This window comes from Lepidochelys olivacea, assembly GCF_965140295.1.
Source record: "Lepidochelys olivacea isolate rLepOli2 genome assembly, chromosome: 10".
NCBI lineage: Eukaryota > Metazoa > Chordata > Testudines > Cheloniidae > Lepidochelys > Lepidochelys olivacea.
Genome location: NC_140420.1, coordinates 44,368,049 through 44,385,317, shown reverse-complemented (window position 1 = coordinate 44,385,317; position 17,269 = coordinate 44,368,049). Strand labels below are relative to the sequence as shown.

General features: G+C 41.4%; 1 protein-coding gene across 2 annotated transcripts in view; it reads right to left on the bottom strand.

Annotated features, from left to right (window-relative positions):
- Positions 1-17,269, bottom strand: part of MYO9A (myosin IXA) — a 398,158-nt gene that overhangs the window by 105,914 nt on the left and 274,975 nt on the right. The gene's annotated exons all lie outside the window — the stretch shown is intronic.

Here is a 17,269-nt window from a genome sequence, read left to right as displayed (position 1 = left end):
AAAAACCTTACTGTTTCACTGGGCCCCAGCAGCTAGGAAATATTGTCTTTAGGATTGAAAAGTAACACAAATAAGAAACAACATCCAACACCTTTGATTTCATTTGAGACATTATAGCACAATCTTGGTAGCTAATCTGTGCCTTGGACAATACTTTACTGCTTTGTTTTGATAACCAGTCACTATTTGTAATTTTATTTATATCTTTATATATCTGATTTATTCCAGCTGAGGATCTGCCCCCTAACTTCCTTTTGGGACTAAAGACTCTGTCTTTTATGGGCCAGATCCTCAACTGATGGACATCAACGAAGATCTGACCCTCCATCTTTTGAAAATAAGATGTCTTCTCTTAAAATAAAATATAGAAAGGTTTAAAACCATTTAGAGACACTAGTTGTATAAATAATTATAACACATTTGGAAATAAATGTAGTCCGTTCATAAAGGGTAATCTCCAGAATATGCTTATGCGTAAACACTTTTGAGTTTTGTCTCCATAGTAGACATATTTTTTAAACTATACAGTGTTGTGTATAAAGCAGCATGTATTTAAACAGTAGACTGGAACCCAGCCAAGTTTCTACTATATTTCTGTAAAGCAGTGTGACTTTTGTTGATTGGGTTAGATCGGGGTGGGCAAACTTTTTGGCCTGAGGGCCACATCTGGTTATGGAAATTGTATGGCAAGCCATGAATGCTCATGAAATTGGGGGTTGGTGTGCATGAGGGCCCCAGCTGGGGGTGCGGGCTCTGGGGTGGGGCCAGAAATGAGGAGTTCAGGATGTAGGAGGGGTCTGATGCGGGTGGGAGTGAGGGCTCTGGCTGGGGGTGTAGGAGAGTGGGACCGACGGGTTCAGGGATGGGGCAGGGAGTTGGGGCACTGGACGGGGTCAGGAGTGCTGGCCAATGGAAGCTGAGGGGGGCAGCGTGCAGAGCCCCCTGGCTACCCCTACACATAGGAACCCGAGGGGGGACATGCTGCTGCTTCTACAAGCTGCGCGGAGCCACGGCACACGTGGAGCGGGGCAAGCCCCGGACCCCACTCCCCGGCAGGAGCTTGAGGGCCAGATTTAAACATTTGAAGGGCTGGATGCGGCCCCCAAGCCGTAGTTTGCCCACCCCTGGGTTAGATGAAGGAACAATTATTACAAAGCTCCCTAAGTAGCACGTAATATGTATTTTACAGGTTCCCAATCCACTATTACTGTGTTTTTCATATTGTTAGCAACATTTTTAACTTAAGTATACAAGCTAAATGTGTTCTTTAAACATTTTCTTAAGCATGATCTGTACATATTTAAAAAAAGAATAACTTTATAGTTTTTTCCACTAACTAAAGCCCCTCGTAAGCAGGGGAAGGGCACTCCACAATATTAATCTACCTGAGAGGCAATGTCAGCCATTTCATTTCTGTCCAGCAAACAATGCATATGAGCATTTTTACTGGAAGCCACTCTGTGAAGTCCAAAGGCTGTAGTATTATTTGCTGAAGAGTAATATGCATGAACGTACTTGAGATCAGGAAACTTAACCTCTAGTCCTGTTTCTTAAGAGCACACCACTCTTAAAAAACATCTGTGGTCTGCCAATAGCTCTTGATACAGAATTGACAGGGATGATTACTTTATATAAGAGAGTCTGTGTACGTGAGAATGAAAGAGTGTGAGGTGTGCAAGAGATTTTGTCAAGTGCTTTGGGACATTTCTCAATAGTTTTTAACGATGACATCGCAAGGGGGTTGTGAGTTCAATCCTTGAGGGGACCATTCAGGGATCTGGGGCAAAAATTGGGGATTGGTCCTGCTTTGAGCAGGGGGTTGGACTAGATGACCTTCTGAGGTCCCTTCCAATCCTGATATTCTATGATTCTAAGAGCATACAGGCATGAGGTTGTTTTGTTTTGTATTCAATAGAAGCTCATAAGATTAAGTCTCTTTATATATTGTTTTGGTTTAAAAATGGAGGTTCCCTGAGCAAATAGCGAGAACTGGCAGACTTCCCCACAACTTTCAGTCAATCACTGGGCAACTCAGCTCTCACATGAACGGATATCTGGTTTCCTATTAACAATGCTGTACCAAGAGCTGGGTGGGAACTGGATTTTCCATTTTGTGGGAAATTCCATGACAATTTTTGTTTTCATTCCAGAGTGGAACAAAAAACCATGCGTTTCAAAATTCCAAGAATGAACAAAAGATTTAAATGTTCCATTTTGACATTTCATTTTTTTCAATGTGTTTTATAATATGAAATAAAAGACATTTTGTAACAAAAAAGTAATTTCAAAAGTAAAATCAAAATGTTTTATTCCAAAAATGCTTTCTCTCTTTTCCTAAATGCAAATTCACTGAAATCAACAGTTATGCCAAATGTTTTGCTTTTGATGAATCTGCATTTTCCACAGAAGTTCCATCAGAATATTCCCACCCAACTCTAGCTGTGCATTGTTGATACAATAATAACTGCAATGTAACTAAACCAGATCACCTAAGCAATGGGAATAAAGTCTGAAGGATAACGTTTAATGTACAAAACATATAATAAAGAAAAAATCCCTGAAAAATGTTGCATTAGAATGAAAGAATTTTAGTATTTGAAGATCTCTATACAATGAGCAATGGAATCACATTATAGCAGAGAAGTCGGAAATCAAATACAAATTGCTGCTAAACTATAGACAAATCTTTTGGTTTTTACATTTGCACTAGTAAGTCAGTGAATCCTGCAGGACAGTAAGGCAGAAAAAATCCTGCCAACCTTGAGGTGACACACACTTCTTCAGTAAGTACAAGTTCTTCTTGTATGTCTGTGCATGAAACATTAGCAAGAATGGGCATCATCCATCAACTGCCTGCTTCTGACAGCAACTTAATCAGAAGCAGCACATATGGCTTTCCCTCAGACAATTTAATTCATTCAGGGTTATTTCTCTCTACTATACTCGGAGCTCAAATATTAGGAACTACTGGTGCAGCAGCATTTAATTATAAAAGAAGAGGCTTTTTAGCTATGACTGTGTGTGAGTGGTGCAAGTTACATAACCATGAAATAGATCTCAGTGAAAATGACTGCATGCCTAGCCACGTGTTTAATCCTAATAAAAAATAAGAATACTTATTCAGCACTTCCCATCTCCAAACTACTTTGCAAACATTAAGTAATTAGTTCTCACAATGTCTGTGCAATTTGAATAAGTACACTCTCTATTTTATAAGAAGGGAAACTGAAGCAGAAAGACTGATTTACCCAAAATCAAAGTCATTTTAAGAATAAAGATTAGAAGTCAGGTGGTTTCTGGTTTCCAATTCTATGTGCAGGGGACAATGTTCCCATCTCCTTCCTTGCCCCTCCCCTAGCTATTAACTATTAAAATGTGTTTTCCTTGGTGGCCAGCCCTCTGTGGAGAAAGAAGTGGTTAGGGACTATTTAGAAAAGCTGGACGTGCACAAGTCCATGGGGCCGGATGCGTTGCATCCGAGAGTGCTAAAGGATTTGGCAGCTGTGATTGCAGAGCCATTGGCCATTATCTTTCAAAACTCATGGCGATCGGGGGAAGTCCCGGACGACTGGAAAAAGGCTAATCTAGTGCCCATCTTTAAAAAAGGGAAGGAGGAGGATCCTGGGAACTACAGGCCAGTCAGCCTCACCTCAGTCCCCGGAAAAATCATGGCGCAGGTCCTCAAGGAATCAATCCTGAAGCACTTACACGAGAGGAAAGTGATCAGGAACAGTCAGCATGGATTCACCAAGGGAAGGTCATGCCTGACTAATCTAATCGCCTTCTATGATGAGATTACTGGTTCTGTGGATGAAGGGAAAGCAGTGGATGTATTGTTTCTTGACTTTAGCAAAGCTTTTGACACGGTCTCCCACAGTATTCTTGTCAGCAAGCTAAAGAAGTATGGGCTGGATGAATGCACTATAAGGTGGGTAGAAAGTTGGCTAGATTGTCGGGCTCAATGGCTCCATGTCTAGATGGCAGCTGGTATCAAGTGGAGTGCCCCAAGGGTCGGTCCTGAGGCTGGTTTTGTTCAATATCTTCATAAATGATCTGGAGGATGGTGTGGATTGCACTCTCAGCAAATTTGCAGATGATACTAAACTAGGAGGAGTGGTAGATACGGTGGCAGGTAGGGATAGGATACAGAGGGACCTAGACAAATTGGAGGATTGGGCCAAAAGAAATCTGATGAGGTTCAACAAGGATAAGTGCAGGGTCCTGCACTTAGGACGGAAGAATCCAATGCACCGCTACAGACTAGGGACCGAATGGCTAGGCAGCAGTTCTGCGGAAAAGGACCTAGGGGTGACAGTGGACGAGAAGCTGGATATGAGTCAACAGCGTGCCCTTGTTGCCAAGAAGGCCAATGGCATTTTGGGATGTATAAGTAGGGGCATAGCCAGCAGATCGAGGAACGTGATTGTTCCCCTCTATTCGACATTGGTGAGGCCTCATTTGGAGTACTGTGTCCAGTTTTGGGCCCCACACTACAAGAAGGATGTGGAGAAATTGGAGACAGTCCAGCGAAGGGCAACAAAAATGATTAGGGGTCTGGAACACATGACTTATGAGGAGAGGCTGAGGGAACTGGGATTGTTTAGTCTGCAGAAGAGAAGAATGAGGGGGGATTTGATAGCTGCTTTCAACTACCTGAGAGGTGGTTCCAAAGAGGATGGATCTAGACTATTCTCAGTGGTAGAAGAGGACAGGTCAAGGAGTAATGGTCTCAAGTTGCAGTGGGGAGGTTTAGGTTGGATATTAGGAAAAACTTTTTCACTAGGAGGGTGGTGAAACACTGGAATGCGTTACCTAGGGAGGTGGTAGAACCTCCTTCCTTAGAAGTTTTTAAGGTCAGGCTTGACAAAGCCCTGGCTGGGATGATTTAATTGGGGATTGGTCCTGCTTTGAGCAGGGGGTTGGACTAGATGACCTCCTGAGGTCCCTTCCAACCCTGATATTCTATGATTCTATGAACCCAAAAGGATATAAAGTACATAATCAAGTTCAGAAACCTCTGTTAAGCCAGGCCACGGATCTAGACCTAACAAGGTTATATCACAAGTGTGTGTGTTAAAGAGTCAAAGGTGTGGTCTTCTACTAAAACATAGGTCGATTAAGCTATGTTGCTCAGGGTGTGCCCTGAGAGATGTAGTTAAGACAACCCAGGCCCCAGTATAGACACCACTAGGGCTTTGTCTACACTTGCAAATGAAAGCCAAAACTTTTGTCATTCAGAAATGACACCCCCCCGCCCCCGAAAGACAAAAGTTTTGTCGGTGACAAGAGCTGGTGTGAACAATGCTTTGTTGGCAAGAGTGCTCTCTCCTACCGACAAACAGCAGCTACACTGCGCACCTTTTAGCAGCACGGCTGTAGCGGCTGTGTCACTAAAAGTTACCTAGCATAGACACAGCCTAGGTAAATGGAAAAATTCTTCTGTCAACTTAGCTGCCGCCTCTTAAGGGGGTGAATTTACTACAGTGACAGAAAAAACCCTTCTGTCCACACTACAGCAACAGAGCTGCGATTGTGCTGCTATACCACTTGTAGGGTAGACATAGCCAAAATGAATTCAATACAACGCTTAGGGCAGATCCCTTTCAAATAAAAATGAAGTTACCTCCATACAGGTTACAACATACAGACCGTGAGTACTACTTTCCCACTGATTGTTAAGAAACACAGGACTTTTAAACACAACTACTTAAAAAACCATAAGGCCACAAGTCAAATAAAAGAGCAGAGATCCTCTTCACCTACCACGCTGTCCATTTCTGCAGGAGGAGGAGGAGGCCTGGTGAGGGGAACAGAAAGAGTTGCCATTTATGACTTCACTTTCAAAAATGCAGTCCTGGCTCCTATAGGGTTTGAAATTGTTGCCAAAGTCTTTTTGGAAGGCAGCCAAGATAGCAGAACAACAGCTCTGAAATGTGTTTTTCATGTTCATCTGGAACAACCTTCCTTACTGCAGAAGTGAAGTTACTCTGAGGCTTAATAATATGGAAAGTATTCATTACATTTCCACCTTCTCTTTAAATGTTTTTAGCTGTGTATAGAGAAGGGGAGAAAAAAATATTGAGAAAGTAGATAATTTTTCTTGATCTTTGTAATATTGAATGAAGCAGCAATGAAAACTCAGATGAGCTAACAGCTTTATAACAGTCCTTGCGCTGCCATGGTCAGCTGACTATTCCCATTAATCCCCCTATGGGTTTTTACCTACTTCATCTATTTATTATTGTGACAATTTTAACAGCTTCTGCATGGCCCTGAGCAAAATTTATAATACAGATATTTAAATTTGCACAGGTCTCAAACTTGGTATATCAAGTGTCAGCCCAAACATAAATGTCTTCTAGAAAAGAGCCTTTGTTCAGATTTTCTTTTTGATATTGGAAAGTAAATTCCTATAGTTTAAATTCTTCAGAAACTGAGGGTATGTCTACACTACCGCCGGTAGTGCAGTAGCACAGCTGAAGCTACACTGCTCTACCGTAGAGACTTACTACAGCAACAGAGTTTTTCCAGCCCTGTAGTAAATCTATCCCCTTGAGAGGCAGTAGCTAGGCCGACACATGAATTCTAGCTGTGTTTACAGTAGGGGTTAAGTCTATGTAATTATGTCACACAGGGTGTGAAGTTTTTCACAATCCTAAGCGAGGCAGCTAGGATGACCTAAATTTAAGCATAGACCAGATCAGAATGGTTATTCAGTGGTTTCAGACTAACTAAAATAAACAGCTTAGTTTTTCAAGCTTGAACCTTTAACACCTGCATTGACAACTTAAGTCCTCATTATCCACAGCACATGTAAGACTAATGCAAGCTGCCTCATGCTCTTCATTTCCAGTATGCCTTACCCGCTGACCTGGAGGGATGACCGAGATGAGTAGGGAGTTTACTTACGCATTTTATTTATGAGGTTTTGCAGAGCACTCATCATAGTAATACCTGCAGTGGATGTGGAAGGATGAGCTTTGTGGTTAAAATACTAAACTGGGACTCCACTTATCTTGGTTCAAGCCTCAGTTCTGCCACACAGACTCCCTGTGTAACCACAGTCATGTCATTTCATTTATATGGGCCTCAGTTTCCCATCCATAGAATTGTGGATGATAATTCTTCCTTTTCCTACCATTTGTTATTTATATAAGTAGTTCTTTGTCTTTTACTATGTGTATGCAGTATTGCCAACCGCAAGAGATCAAAAATCATGAGTGAGACTCCCCATATCATGAGACTGGCCCCAAATAGCATACAATTTAACTCTCCCCATCGAATTGTTATTTTGTCTCTCTTCTGACTTTTTCACTCCCCTCTATTCCTCTGCTAGTGAACCTGAAAAGTCAACCTCCAATACATAAAATGAACATCTCTCTTAGCTGATCGGGAGGAGACCCCACTTATCCTCTCCTCAGCCCTAAGACATGGCAACTGCCATCCATTTCCTAACCTGCCTCAACTCTCTGCCCTCCTATTTTATTTCCTTTGATAAAAGGAGGCCTGGACGGTCAATCATTTGAGAACCACTGACCTAATTACTGCATTATGATTCACACTTGCATACAGAGTTTATATTACTGTTTAGGGTTGATGAGTTACAGATACAGATATTAAAGAACTTTAAACTCATGTCAATCATTCATATAAGTGATAATGTCACAATAAAAACACTGTGGGGTTGGATTAGCCTTTTGCAAGAAACATTTCCCTGTCTCCCCCCTACATCTCTTTTGTGCCCAAAATTGGGGAGCACCCCCCCACACACATCTCCCCTTCCTCCAGCTGCTCTGGGCCCCCTCCTTCCCATCCAGTTGGACCCCATTCTCTTGCAACTTCTAAATCTGCCACCTGCTACCCCTCACTCTCTCCATTCCCCTGTTACAGAGTCTCTGCTGTTCCTCACAGTGTCTGTGTTCTGTCCAGTCCCATGGATCATAGCATGGCAGCCATTTTGCTGTTGGACATGACTTCAATCTCACTGAAAATAGTGGGAAGTGGCAGCCAACTTTATTTAAGGACAGCCTCACTTCCATGTGCAGATAGACTGTAAGGAAGCATGGGGCATTTTGAATAAGGGAAAATTCATGAGCTAGCAGATTTGCTAAAAAAAACCACCCCCAAAATCAGTAGATTCCTGATAAAATCGTGAGAGTTGGCAATACTGGTGTATGTACTGATCTCAGTTCAGGCTTCTAGGCACTACCAGCATGGTAAAAATAATATCCAAGTAGAGGAGAGGGAACTGGGATTATTTAGTCTGCAGAAGAGAAGAGTGAGGGGGGATTTGATAGCTGCTTTCAGCTAGCTGAAGGGGGGTTCCAAAGAGGATGGAGCTCAGCTGTTCTCAGAGGTGGCAGATGACAGAATAAGAAGCAATGATCTCAAGTTGCAGTGGGGGAGGTCTAGATTGGATATTAGGAAAAACGATTTCACTAGGAGAGTCGTGAAGCACTGGAATGGGTTACCTAGGGAGGTGGTGGAATCTCCATCTTTAAGAGTTTTTTAAGGCCCGGCTTGACAGAGCCCTGGCTGGGATGATTTAGTTGGGGTTGGTCCTGCTTTGAGCAGGGGGTTGGACTAGATGACCTCCTGAGGTCTCTTCCAACCCTAATCTTCTATGATTCTATGAGTGCACAATTAAGTCTCCAGTTAGCCTACTAAGACTGCTTAATTTTGAACCTGAAATTTTCCAAGTTATTCATTAACTATTACACTCATTTTTCTTTTAAATAAAGGGCAGTATTATTTGAAAACCAGGCATTATGCACTCACAGCAGGTATTGTACTTTGCTTAGAGTCTTTATGTGGGCTGCAAATGACAATACCACCAGTTCCATTCACACTGTATATTAGTGTGTCTGAAGAGCCTTGTTTCACCCATGGAACGTTCTTGTACATTTCCAGCTACATCATATGTGCATTATAAGAGGGAGTGTCTCATACAACACATGAATTGTCATGTTTCCATGTGTTGACAAACACATGACTTAATGGCATGGTATCCAAGAGTCCCAGCTCTTGGAGGCAAGTATCCCAGCTTTGATACTTAATTTTATTTTTTTTAGTTTTCATGGTTGCCGAGAAAAGCCCAAAGCATGAACCAACTCTACCCTCAGTGCTCAGAAACCCAAATATAAAGGCAAATAAAAAGAATCCAAAACTTATTTATTTTTAAATTTCCCGATTTTTAATCAAATCTCTTGATGGGGGTGGGGTGTTGACTCATGATTTCTGAATGGTTGGGATCAGCAACACTGTTTCGGGTCAAAAAAAGCTGCTGATCTGATAGTTGGCCAGGTATTTCAATTTTTCAGCTTAATTTTATTAATACATTTTTGTACTTGAAAAATCAAAATGCAATTAAAAACCCAAATGTTAAAAACTTTAAGGGTCAAATTCTTTAAATGTGGATGTAACAGGAATGCCCATACTTTCACCAACAAAATGTGATTATCCAATCTATCTGTGAAAAGTTGGTGGATGCAGGTTGTGTATGCTGGCAGATGGCCCCCACTGTGCTCTGTCTTCAAAATATGTCCCTCAAAGTCAAACTTAAATTGATAAACAGCAAGTAAATGCAGAGTATATAGTACTGCTCTGTGCACAAGGGTTTGTCTACACTTGAAAATGTACAAAAAGAGTTATTATGGAATTATTATTCTTGGAGACAAGTGGTTAGGCAAGAATTTCAGTTTTCATATTTAAAAAATTTATTCCAGAATAACTTCCTATATGGACCATTTTATTCCAGAATAAAAGTGTCCATATGTGTGGTCTTATACTGAAATAACTATTCCAGAGCAGCTACTTCGATAAATTTCCAACAAACCCTGAGTCATCCTTTTGGACCCTGACCCTGCAGCAAATACATGATTGCAGAAGAAAAATCACAAAGCAGCATAGTCAGGCAAGTTAAAAATCCACTATCTCAGACTGCTTCATAACTGAATGAAAAGATTCAAGAGATTGATGATTATTTCCTGGGGGCAGGGGATATTGTTTGTTTTTGTCAATGGTATATGTTGTAGGAGCAGCAGTGATCTGTATCACTATGCTATGTATAAACTCTATGCTCAAAAGGTCTGCTACCACCCCCCCTCCTTTTGTCTCCTCTCCCTCTTTGAGTACCTGGGAAATGGCTTTTCCCCTCCCCCTCCCTCCTGGAATGCTTGTGGGATGAATGGGCTGCTTCAGAAGAGCTCCAAGGTAGACAAGGTGTCTGGGACTCTAATTAGGCAGTGATCACACATCCAATGCATGGACACCGCCTGCGGTGGAGTGTGACCAACCAGATGCAGCCAAGTCATCTCTAGTCGCAGGCCATGAGGAGCAGGTCTTTAAAAGGGGAAGTGGCCATGTGCTCAAGAGTGCACTAATAAGCTTGTACCCCCCGTGAAGGCCCTTCGCCCGGACCACCTGGCCAGTGGTCCGCTGTGTTGCACTCCATTGTGCCTTGGGAAGACTGACCTTCATTACACCATCCATTGCTGTGCTGTGGGACACTTACCCTAAAGGATCCTGACATCGCCAGTGCTGTGCCTGTCCTGGGAGCGTGAGTATGTGGATGTGAGTGAGACCCGCCCCCCGCCCCCCCACACACTCCCTTTTCTTCTTTGGAGCTTAGCTTTCAGTGTAATAAATATGCTGCTTTCTGCCTAACTCTGGTGGGTCATTAGTCCTCCCTAAGCTTAGTAGCTGGCCCAATTTCGGGTAACAGTATAGATCAAATTTACTCAAACTTTTTCATAGTGTGAAATACATTCTTCAGAGAAATATTGCAGCTCATTAGCTTGCTACAGCCCTTTTGAGCAACTCAGGTTGTGCAAAGGATTTGAATTGCTGGCTTTAACAGCCAGCTGGGACTTCCCCATAAAGCCAGACCTACCTCATCGCCCCTTCATTTTCATCAGCTCGCAGAATGGGGGCAAGATGGAGGAAGGGGTGTGGGCAGTATGCACTGCACTCTGGTGAGCCTTACCTATTGAATGGCTTCTTGGTAGTCACTGCATCTGGGATATAGCATAGAGCAAAGTTCAAGTTCCTCTAAAATTACTCCAGCAGCTAAATGAGTGACTGGCTGTCTGCAAGATTCAGGACCTGCAACCAAGTGCCCAACTTCTGCTGTGGTGACCAAACAGAACACTGAGCCCAATGTCTCACAGATCACCTCTCCTCCCATCTACAACCATGCAGATCACCTTCTCTCCCACTCATGATCACCCAGTGATCTTGTGGCAACTACAGCTATTGTTTATATGAAGATATGTTATTAGAAGCATGTTTCTGTAATTTTTAACAGTGCTCTATGCAATCAGTGATTTGCATTTCTTGAGGAAAATAATCCCACTTGTGATTTTCTCTTCATGTAATCTCCCATTCTCATCTGTTTTATTAATCTATCTCCTGCACACACAGTGTGTTGGACTTTCTACCTCCTGGTCCATTTCTCATCTACTCCCACTATCCTACCAAATAGCTCTCCTCTCACTCTAGACATTTTTTGTCCAGTTGATTGTTTCCTTATCTCCTGGACATTCCTCCTCAGCAGGTTGCTCCAGACCTATTGGCAGCCCCGTCCCCTCTTTTGCTGGCAGCCCCAGTTCCACTGGTGGTTCGGTTCATGAGGGTGACTCTTGTTTCTTTAATAGCGGACCCTCATACTGGAAAAAGCTCCCTCTCCTTTTTTCTAGCTGCTTTTCCTGGTGATTGGATGTCTTTAGAAACAGAACCAAGCAGGAGCCACAACCATGTGACCAACAAGTATTTCTTGGATCACTGTCTGAGAATCACTGGTATAAAAACAACCTTTATATTATACAGTAATCGTTATATTAGAGACTTTAGGTTATTTTTCATTGTCTACCTTTTCCCCTTTCTTGTAGACAATATTATCTGGGTTGGTTTGTTCCGTCTAATTTTCAGTTACTTGGCTCAGGTACGGCAGAGTTTATTTTTCTGCCTTCATTGTATGTGCTGTACCCAAAAATAATTTCTAGACCACATAGTGTCCTGCCTGATGTCTGCAGAGGACAACAGAAACCCACATACCCAGGATTGGCCAGATTAAGATCTCCAGAGATCTTTTATACTAGAAAATTATTTCTGAAGAATTCAAATAAGATCAAGCTTAAGTTGATTGGGAAAAGATTTAAGGTAAACTGAAAAAAACCCAAAACGCATTCTTAAAACCTAAGTATAAGCGTCCACAGAGGTATTTATCCAGGTTTAATTAAATCCTTTAAAATTCATACTTTTAATTAAATGCTGCATACAGAAAAACATATTTCAGCATTTATAGATGTAAAGGAATCCTCTGGAATGCAGCACCCTCTGCCTTAACAGATAAAAGATATCTTTAATAGACATATTATGCCCCCATTCACTTCAATGGAAAAGGTAATGCCAATTAACTACCTATAAACAAGGTGGATGAAGAAATCTCTTTTATTGGACCAACTTCTGTTGGTGAGAGAGACAAGCTTTTGAGCTTCACAGAGCTCTTCTTCAGCTCTGTGTAACCTGAAAGCTTGTCACTCTCACCAATTGAATAAAACACATTACCCCACCCACTTTCTCTCTATAATATCCTTGGACACAACTACACTGCACACCTATTGAAATGTCAGCTCGCTAACACTAGCCTGCTTGAAAAGAGGAGTCCCCCCCCTTAGGCCAGTATAGCTGCACCAGAAAATTCCCCTAGAGGAGATGCAGCTTATACCAACATAAGGGCTTTTTAAAGCTGGTATAACTACATCCATACTAAGGCTTTTTTCCAGAATAAAACTGTCATACAGAATCATACCCCTAATTCACATTATTATACCTGCAAAAATTACTGGTGTTGGATTCTGGTTTTTGGATTCCTGATGCTTTTTCCACGTTTTGTTTTTAAATTTGACAGAAACCTGACCTGGCCCACAATGTGAGACACAGAAGGTCCTGCACTGCAGGTCTGCTGAAGAACAGGTGTGCTTTGGCTCTGCACTCAGCACCCAAGTTTGGAATTGGGCAAAGAGAGCTCAGTGCAGAGTCAAAATAGCCTAATCAGCTTTTTCAGAGTCTAGCGCTCAATATTGCTAGGGTATCTGCTATTTTACTATAACCATGCAGTGACAGAAACTACTGACCATTCCCCAGATAACCCACAAAGCAGCCATGAGATCAATGCCTCCCAGTTCACTCACTCATCCAGCATTTACAAGGGAGTGGGTTAGTGCCTTGCTCTCACTACTAAGTGGGGGGAAAAAAATCTTGATTTAATTCAGTAGTTGGAGAAAGATATGGCCTAAGCAGGGGAGCATGGGTTGATTTATAGCATTAAGGAGGACAGGACCTTGACTGGGTTTTGCCTGCCTGACAAGCGGCAGCCTTAAAAGCTCTGATCAAGCCAAACTCTCAAATCACCAGATTTATCTGAATGTTGTGCTGCAGGAATACAGGTGTAAGGCCTTAACAAATAATTGAAAGCCCTGTAATATTTGCACCAAATTTTGACATGTGTGCATCTAAGTGTGCAATGCTGATTTAGGCATGCAAATCTATCATGGCTGCCAGCTGGGGTTGCAGGACCCACATAGGTAGGCATGCACACACCAGGGATCTGTGTGACTACACTGAGCACCCATATAAGTTTGAAAATGTGGGTTTTGATTTTGTATGGTTTTGAACATGAGACTTTTTTTTGGGGGGAAGACGGGACTGGACCATCTCTGCAGGGAACTTTAGGTGGAAATGATTCCATCATGGTACAGAAGGATTTAAAAGCAAGCCTGACTAAAAACAAAACAACAAAACTAACATTCATTCACTTTAAACAATGGAGTGTTTTCATATGTTCAGTGAATTTCACTGAGGAAAGAATCATTTTACCCAAAAATGTTATGCAGAATCTGGGGTAAAAATTTCTAGTCGTTTTACTTCCAAGTCAAAATTAAAAGAACTACAATAAAGAAAAATATCTTGGCCAAATGTCTACTAAAGAAAAATAATAACTGTCTGTAAGTGATTGTAGAGTGCAAACACCTAGGAGAAGACAAATATTTTCAGGTGGTAGGAGCAGATATAATGAGAAGTATCAGGTGCATTTTAGAAAACATAGGCTGAATATATATATATATATATAAAAAAAGTCTTCCTGGCAGGGAAGTGAGAAGTGACAGAAGACCCATCACACTGGATGTAACCTAATAGGTCTTTTCTATCTGTAATTGTTATGATTCATAACTTGAAGAAATCAACTCCACTACCTTGATGGAACAGCGGGATCAGTTCTATCTACGATATTAGTAGTCGGACTTTGATTTAGTTTTTTAAACACAGATAGAAGTATTCCCTAATCCACAGAATAATTAAGGGAACATATATTCTGGATTAGCAAAAAACACGAAACCAACAACTCCTCTGAGGAAGTGGTCTGATGCTGGAAAACAAACTTGGTGTACACAAGCACATGTGTGCATTTGGGGCAGAAGGTGAAGTGTTAAAACTACTTTACAGAGTGCAGGGTCCAGATAGTTTTATCTGTCTGACTGTGCTTATCTGTTTGATTGTGCTTTGTATCTTTTATCTGGTCACTTTTCTAATCTCAGATGAGTGGAACATATCACTACATATTTTTTTTAAAATCCACTACAGCCTTTTGAATGAGATATAAAACTCAGTTCTTGACTGTGTGTCAATTAAAAATGGACTGCAAATAAAAAATTAATGAAGAGTTAAGAATTCTTCCATCAACCTAGCCTGAGTGTCTTCCATGTAAAATCAATAGTAAGAGAGGACTTCACTGATTCTCTGGCTCTTCTCCCTTTTCAGGGTAAAATACCGGTTGAGATATTTTGTTTTGGTTGGTTAGCTTGTTACAGCTTTTATTTTTTGGGGATGGTGTTTGAGCAGGTGGAGGAGGGTGAGTAGAAGATGGAGTCAATGTTCTGAATGTCATCCTTGCTATGGTGAAAAGGCTTTTTCAAAGAGGAAAGTTTTTCAGCATTTCCTGAAGACTGCTGGACTCACCTAATCTCCTCTGGAAGTTCATTTTGCAGCCAGTGCCCCTTGCCTAAGAAACTTTGTTCTAACGCACTTTCTCTAAAGGTTCGTGAACTGAAACTATCTCAGCAATTTACAGAGTGACATTCAATCTTTAATATTACCTGGGGCATGAGCCATTAATTGCTTTGAAGATTTGGACCAAGGCCTTAAACTGGCATCTAAAGCTGATTGAGAACCCTAAGAGAGACAGGATACTGGACTAGATGGTGATACAGTACGACAACTCCTATGTTCTCTCTAAACAGGGTATTTTTCAGCTTTCTTTGAAACAACACTTTAGTTTTAGACTTTCTGGTGCTGTTATTAATCTATACAGATTGGTATGGCTTGGGGCTTCATTGTCATTTGAAAATTCGCCTTTAGGTAATACAGATGTAGGAGCAACCAATTAGAGCCCCCAGGCTTAAAGAGGAGGAGGCTGCTGGCAGAGCATTCTCCCTGAAGAATCCTAAACTCTGAGGCATGCTAGCTTCTCAGGCATGCTGCAAGAATGATCTTCCTTCTCCTCCTCCCCATACCCAGTTAGGGGTGAGCGGGTGGTTATAATGAGGAGTTATAGTTTACTGATTATTATGGGCAAGTGCACGATGGTGTGAGCAGTTCATTATGTAATATAGGGAGACATTTACTTTTGTATTGTATATTTTAACTTTGTAAAAGCACATAAAAAGACAGTGAAAATACAGTGAAATAAAAAAAATCTTTGTACAGAATGATTTTCAAAGCAGAGCATGCTTTGTTTTCTACAAACACGGAATATAAAATATATATTATTCCAGAGCTGCTTGAATAGATCAAAAGGTAGAGTAAAAAAATCAGTCAGTTATTCACATCCTTCCCTGCATAAGTCATCACAGTTTACATGGCAGAGTTTATCATCTCACACTTGTAGCACTAAGGGCTTGTCTACGCATGAAAGTTATTCCAGATAATATTAAGGGTGCAATTTAAGGGTGAAACCACTATTCTGGAAAAACACCACGTGTAGACAGTTTTACTCCAGAATCACTTCTACTTGATTAGTTTAATCCACCTCCAAAGAATAACTCATGTGTAGACAAGTCCTAAAACGTTAGCTGCAGTATCTGTGTTTGGTGAAGATCATTTATTGCTTCAGAACACAGAAGCCAGATCCCTTCAGATATCTTTCTTTCCTGAAAATTCAACAGTAACTTCCAAAGAGTAGGGCCCTCTTCCCCTCCCTGCCGTGACACCTCTGCTTTACTCTCAGACAGCATTTGATCTGGACAAACTGGAGAAATGGTCTGAAGTAAATAGGATGAAATTCAATAAGGACAGATGCAAAGTACTCCACTTAGGAAGAACCAATCAGTTGTACACATACAAAATGGGAAATGACTGCCTAGGAAGGAGTACTGCAGAAAGGGATCTGGGAGTCATAGTGGATCACAAGCTAAATCTGAGTCAACAGTGTAACACTGTTGCAAAAAAAGCGAACATCATTCTTGGATATACTAGCAGGAGTGTTGTAAGCAAGACACGAGAAATAATTCTTCCTCTCTACTCCGCTTTGATTCGGCCTCAACTGGAGTATTGTGTCCAGTTCTGGGTGCCATATTTTAGGAAGGATGTGGACAAATTGGAGGAAGTCCAGAGAAGAGCAACAAAAACGATTAAAGGTCTAGAAAACATGACCTACGAGGGAAGATGGAAAAAACTGGGCTTGTTTAGTCTGGAAAAAAGAAGACAGAGGGGACATGATAACAGTTTTCAAGTCTGCAAAAAAGGTGGTTACAAGGAGGAGGAAGAAAAATTGTTTTTCTTAACCTCTAAGAATAGGACAAGAAGCAATGGGCTTAAATTGCAACAAGGGAGGTTTAGCTTGGACATTAGAAAAAACTTTAACTGTCAGGGTGGTTAAGCACGGGAATAAATTGCCTAGGGAGGTTGTGGAATCTCCATCATTGTCTAGCCTGCTCTTAAAAATCTCTGAACACATGTTAGGAATGGTCTAGATAATACTTAGTCCTGCCATGAGTGCAGGGGACTGGACTAGATGACCTCTTGAGGTCCTTTCCAGTTCTATCATTCACAACGGAAGGGACTAGTAAATAAATCTCCTTTAAGAAAAGGAGTACTTGCGGCACCTTAGAGACTAACCAATTTATTTGAGCATAAGCTTTCGTGAGCTACAGCTCACTTCATTGGATGCAGTGAGCTGTAGCTCACGAAAGCTTATGCTCAAATAAATTGG